This window comes from Crocodylus porosus, unplaced genomic scaffold (assembly GCF_001723895.1).
Source record: "Crocodylus porosus isolate Cpor-Errol unplaced genomic scaffold, CroPor_comp1, whole genome shotgun sequence".
In the NCBI taxonomy this organism is placed as follows: Eukaryota; Metazoa; Chordata; order Crocodylia; family Crocodylidae; genus Crocodylus; species Crocodylus porosus.
The window spans coordinates 1,070,548-1,077,156 of NW_017728951.1; positions in this window are offsets into that span (position 1 = coordinate 1,070,548).

The window sequence follows — 6,609 nt, forward strand, 5'->3', positions numbered from 1 at the left end:
AACGTATAATATCTTTATCGTTGGTTTCTATCCAACTTTAATTTGCACATGTAGCAGGGTCTGTGCCCCTGCATCTGGGAACCCCCATCCCAGCTCCCATGGCTGGGAGTCAAGCTTCTTCTGAGAGATCTCCCACAGATGCGCACATGGGCCCAGGTTATATCATAATTTCCAAAGACAATCCAATGTCCTAGAATAAGGCAAGCACAGGCTTAAAATGTTTTTCTAAATCAAGATGTCACCATTTCAGGAGAGGGAAAACAGAGAACAAATATAATCCCATCTGTGTCATCTGAGTCTGTTATCTGATATCTCCAAGCCCTAGTGAGATAGAAAACATCCAAAGACCTAATAGAGTTATAATGTTTGCCATATAATATTTTTAATACAATGATTGTTTCTTGTACTTATTTAGTTCAGGTGCTCCCTGATCCTTCTAGTCTTGCTGAGTATTTGACCTGTTACTACTTTCCTCCCATTTTTCCTCAGGTCTCCAGCTACCAGATAGATGTCATTGGGGACTCCTGTTTACAAGTCTCCTTTAATACTGAATGTGCTGCAGTTATTACCTTTCCTCAACACTTCTTGTGCTGATTATTGCTGACCAGAATTCTTGAAGCATCCTTATACGCAGTGTGATGGGCTAGCTGGCAGTGACCTAGCTCAGGGGTTTTGAAAGGGCAAAAGATGATTGGAGGACTTGGGATTCCCTTTCCTCATCAAATCAGGCCCCAGAGACTCACCCTCCATGTTCCCTGATTGGCCCCTTGGGTCACCCAGAGGGGGATAAAAGGGGCAGCGTGGCCAACTTGGGGGAGACTAGTGAGGGACCACAAGGAAGGAGCTTCAAAGAGCCGACCCAGCAGGGCAGGAGCAGTTGCCCCAGAAGAGCCTGAAGGAGCAGGACCTGCAGGCAGCAGTTGGACCCTCAACAGCAAGATGTGTAGCTGGCAGGAGGGGCTCCCCACCGGGCTCCAGGATCACCTATGAGAGGCTGCAGCCAGCAGGAGAGGCTCCCCTGCTCCAGCAAGGATCTGAGCAGTGACCTGAGGGGTTCCCAGCTCTGCTTCCAGCTCCTCCAGTCAACATGAGGCTGGGGCTCCAGGAAGGTCAAGACCCCTAGCAGCCTGGAGCAGTGGTGCCTGTGTGGCAGTGTTTCTGCCTACCCCATGGGAGATCTGGGTTCAAGTCCCAGCTAGGGTGAGTGAGCTAACAAGAAGCAAGTCTTCTTGCAGTGGAAAGGGGCCATTGTGTTTTTACCCCCTTTCTCCCCCTCTAGGTACCTAGGCCCTATATTTCCTTGTCACTTTGTATCTTGTGCCTTTTTATATTTCACCAACCAGTATTTGTTTGTGGTTTATATTTTGTTAACCCTGTCTTTTGTCAATGATTGTAAGAGTCTAACCTTTGTTGAATCCTGCCCCCTGGGGGAATTGTAGTGTCCACTATACCCCCTGATCTATGCCTGTTATGTTCCCAGTATTGTTCCCTCATTAAAGGCTCTGCTCTGTTTGGGGAGGAGAGTCCCTACACCTCCCGCAGCACTTGTGTACCTGCTTTGATCCCTTCAATTGGAGAGCGGGGTACCACTTGGAGTACCACCCGGGTTACAGCAGTATAAAACACTGCCATTCCTCTGCATCTGGCTCCCTCTCTCCCAGAACCCATTTGAGGGTATAGTGCTCTATTCACAGCTGTGTTCCCTGGAAGTTCCCTGCTGTTTATTCTTTTCCCACCACTGACTCCCTACCTCTCCAAACTTGTCCTTTTTGCATCTGACTTAGTGAATTGCTTCAAAGAAAGTCTATCTTATACAAAGATTATTTAATTCCCACCATGGCTGCAATGTTACTGTCTCTTTCCTCTTGACTGGCCTCTTCTCAGTGCAGCAGGCATTACACTAGCCTTGGACTCCATAGCAATGACTCATAAGCAGGGATCCTGATTTTCTGCTTAAAAACAGCAAATCCTCTGATTTAAAAGCTTCAGTCATTATAATAAAATAAATTCTAAATACCTATAACTTTTGGCATTTGACTTCGGGATTTTTTATCATGGAAAAATCAGATCTCCCCCTGCCCCCTTAAGCAGAGCCCATGGCTGGATGCCTGCCCTACTACCCTCCCCTTGTGAGGGGCACAAGGCTGCACTGCCACCCCTGCTGCTGCCAAGCAGACAGGGGCACCTTGCCATGGTGACATGGGCCTCCTGGCAGAAGCACTGTGTCTCCTTGCCCTGCCCCATTCTGCCTTGCCATGCCCACTGGGCTGTGGAGGCCCCAGGAGGAAGGCAGCAGGGTGCAGAGCCCTGAGCCTGCAGCCACCTCCACCCCAACACACAAATGTGGATGGCAGGTGCCCCCCATGCCCCTCCTCCCGGGAGTGTGCACAGGAGGGAATCATCACCTCCACTGCCCCTTGAACAAGCTGCTCACAGCTCCATCCCGTTCCCTGCCTGGGCCCCGCAGTCATGCATTCTGGCCCTGGGCCCCGGGCACTGCTCTGACTTTGCAGAAGCCCCTGCCCCAGCCTTGCGCAGTTCCCTTCCTCCCTCACTATGGGGGTCTCAATCCTCCCCCCTTTTCCAAAACTTATCTGCCTGGCTGCCACATGCGCATGGTGCTTCCTGCCTGACCACCCTCCTCCCACTCCCCCCAGCCCCTTGCAGAGTTCCACCATTTTGCATGGATTTCTCCTTAAAAAGAAGAAAATCAGGGTTTTACCATGTTTTTCTGTGGTAAACAGAAAACCCAAATCCCTTCCTATAAGACAGTTTTGCTATGAAATTTCAGCTTCTAAAGCAACTAAGAGAAATTTGCCATGCATGCTGTTTCTGTGGAGTGTGATTTCATTTATTTATATTTACTTTCACCTTTTCTTTTTTTACCCCCAATTAGATGTATGGCTTGCCAGTACCTCTTTCTTCTTTCAAGAACATTTAAATCTCACTGCTGACACTCCAGCAGTAAAAGAGCAAACAGGAAAAGCCAGCGCTCCCTGTTCACGGCAAGCAAGCTGTTCTGATATACTGTTCTCAAACTTGAATAGAGCAGGACACGTCCAAACAGAGTATTTGTCCAGCTTTGTGTTTACACAGAATTTCAAACATAAAAATGCCTAATTACTTCTACCATGTTTCTTGCTAATTCTTTTAAAGGGATTACATGACTGAATTGCTTGCAACAAGCAGAGAACTGGCCTCCTGGGCTAGGGACAGACATTACACATAAACCAGTTTAAGTAATCAGAAACTGACTTAAACCTGTAACAGAAGAGATACTCAGTGCACATAAACCAGTTTGAAAATGTCTGAAACCAGTTTGAGATAAACCTGGTTGAATGTAGTATCAGACTTAACTGATTTGGGTCAAACTGGTTTATGCAATGTCTGTCCCAGACCCCTTCCTAGTTTAAGTTAAATCAGAGTCCCCCAGCATCCTGGCATACTCTCTGGGCTGGGCAAGGCAGGGCACTCTATTCCAAAGCAGGGCTGGCCCCTCCCCTCTGCTCCCTGGCTGGAGCTCCACACCGACTTGCAGGCACAGCAGGGTCTGTTCCCCATGTCCCTCTTTCCCCCACTCTCACCACTTGCTGCTTAGGCAGAGATCCCTTCCTCCTCTCTGCCACAGCATGGACTGTAGTCAGCATGTGGTATGCTGAGAGGTGTCTATGTGTGTGTCTCTCTCCAATTTCACTGGGATAGGCAGATAGAACAGTGACCACTTAGGGCTTTTGGAGCTAATCAACAGGTCAGCTGGTAAGCTGTTTAAGAAGTTTGAAATAATGTGGAGAGAGGCTATTGATTTGTTAATCACGTGATAAAGACTGTTATCACTATCAGCCCCCAGTTTGCTTGCTTGCCTGCCAGTTTGCTGCAGACAGTATGATGAAGCTGGGAGGGAGACTGAAAAGTTCCGTGTCATCAACAGATACGTGCAATGCACACCCCACCTTGCCTCAGAGTCCTAGCTTGGGGCTAGGGTCTGGCAACACTCCCACCCCTTGAGCAGTCAGTGGGGAAAAACCTGGGACTGTACAGGCAGACCTCCCTAATAACAGAGTCCTGCAGGGGCTTGCCCATATCCCTCCCCCTGCAACTCAGGTCCCTGGAGAAGGGAAGGAAAGGGAGGGCTGCTCTAGCGCTTCCAGCTTCTAGCTTGAGCCACTTCAGGCATGTGCCTGAATTTCCCCATAGTATCATAGTACTTAGGGTTGGAAGGGACCTAAACAGATCATCAGGTCTGACCCCCTCCCCTGGACAGGAACAGGTGCCCCAGCCAGGATCATATCACCCCAGCCAAATGTCTGTCCAGCCTCCTCTTGAAGACCTTCAAGGTAGAAGAGAGTACCACCTCACTTGGGAGTCCATTCCAGAGCCTGGCAGCCCTAACTATAAAGTAATGTCTCCTGATGTCCAGCCTGAACCTCCTCTCTAACAATTTGTGGCCGTTATTTCTAGTAACCCTGGGTGGTGCCCAGAAAAACAGAGCCTCCCGCAATTCCTGCTGTCCCCCCGGTGAGTTTGTAAATGGCCACCAGATCCCCTCTTACTTTCTCTTGTGGAGGCTGACTATATTGAGGTCCTTTAGCCTTTCTTCATAGGGCCTGCCCTGCTGCCCCTAGACCATGCAAGTGGCCCGCCTCAATGCTTGCACATCCCTCTTGAAGTGCAGCACCCAGAACTGGACACAGTACTCCAACTGCGGCCTGACCAATGCCCCATAGAGGGGAAGAATCACCACCCTGGACCTGCTTGTGATGCATCTATAGATGCATGACAAAGTCTGGTTAGCCTTACTGACCGCTTCCTTGCATTCACAGCTCATGTTCATCCTGGAGTCAACAATGACTCCAAGATCCCTTTCTGCCACTGTGTTGACAAAAAGGATGTTCCCCCACCTATAGGAGTGTTGCTGGTTCCTTCTCCCTGGATGCAATACCCTGCACTTGTTTGTGTTAAATTCCATCCTATTCTCATCCACCCACCTCTGTAACCTGTCTAGATCTAGCTGGATTCCATCCGTCCCCTCGAGCGTGCCCACTTCACCCCGCAACTTGGTGTCATCAGCAAATTTGGACAGCATGCTTTCCACACCCACAGCGTGCATTCCACGCCATGCATTCCACACTCAGTCCAGAGGGAATGTCTGTCTGGTTTCAAACCAGTTCAACCAAGTCAGGTTAGATTAATCTGCAAAGATTGAATCAATTCAGGCTCAGGCTTTTTGAATGTCTGTCCCTAGTCAGGGTGTGTACAGTAGCTGCTTTTTACATTTCAAATGCTTTATAGCCATGACTTAACAGAAGTGTATGGCTTTATAGTTTCATAGTTGGTAGGGTCGGAAGGGACCTGAGCAGATCATCAAGTCCAACCCCCTGCCATGGGCAGGAAAGAATGCTGGGGTCAAACAACCCCGGCAAGGTGTCTATCTAGCCTCCTTTTGAAGACCCCCAGGGTAGGAGCGAGCACCACTTCCCTTGGAAGTTAGTTCCAGATCCTAGCTGCCCTGACAGTGAAGTAGTGCCTCCTGATGTCTAACCTGAATCTATTCTGTCAACTTATGGCCATTATTCCTTGTTACTCCCAGTAGTGCTCGGGGGAACAGGGACTCTCCCATTGCCTGCTGTTTCCCTTTTCCAGTTTATAGATGGCCACCAGATCCCCTCTCACCCTTCTCATGTACAGGCTGAACAGGTTCAGGTCCTGTAGCCACTCCCCATAGGAGTGCTGTCCTGCTGCCCCCAATCATGTGAGTGGCCCTCCTCTGGACCCTCTCCATGTTGTCCACATCGCTCTTGAAGCGCAGCGCCCAGAACTGGACACAGTACTCCAACTGCGGCCTGACCAACGTCATATAGAGGGGGAGGATCACCTCCTTGGACCTGCTTGTGATGCATCTGTGGATGCATGACAAGATGTGGTTAGCCTTCCTGACTGCACCCCCACATCGGCAGCCCATGTTCATCTTGGAGTCTATAATACACCACTTTAAAAATGGTACAGTGCTTTAAATTAACTCTTATTAAATGAGGTATTCAATTTTAAGTTCTGTATTTTACAGCACTTTACTGACCTAGAGTGCTTTAAATAACTGGTATTCTGGTCAAATTTTTGGTGATTCCACCTATATCCCATGGGCTTTGTGAATTGGTTCGTGCGTCTTGGCACCACCAAGGGTAGCCTAGGAGCAGTACCCAAGCCAGCAAAAGCTGGCAACCCACCCTGGTCTCACTGCTGTCTCAGTCAGCTAGTAGTTGGGCCAGACTGGACTGGAGGGGGAGGATGGGAGGAGGACAGGGGAGGATGCATCCCAGACACACGATCCTGCATGGCTGGGGACCAGATGCTTGGAGTCAGGCTGTCAGCTTGTGTAAGAGCTACTGCCTGGCCTGTGGCAGAAGAGATGCCCACTTTGCACACCAGATGGGGAGGGAGGCAAAGGTGGGGGTAGGATGAAACAGTGACAGCCTGTCATTCTAGATCCACCTTCTCCACAGGTCCGCTGCTGTCCACAGTCCCCTGCAGCCCCAGGCTGCCTTCTAGCCTGGAAAGTGCAGGGAGGCCTAGAGACCACTGCCACACTAAAGACTGCACTTCTGTCATGTTTAA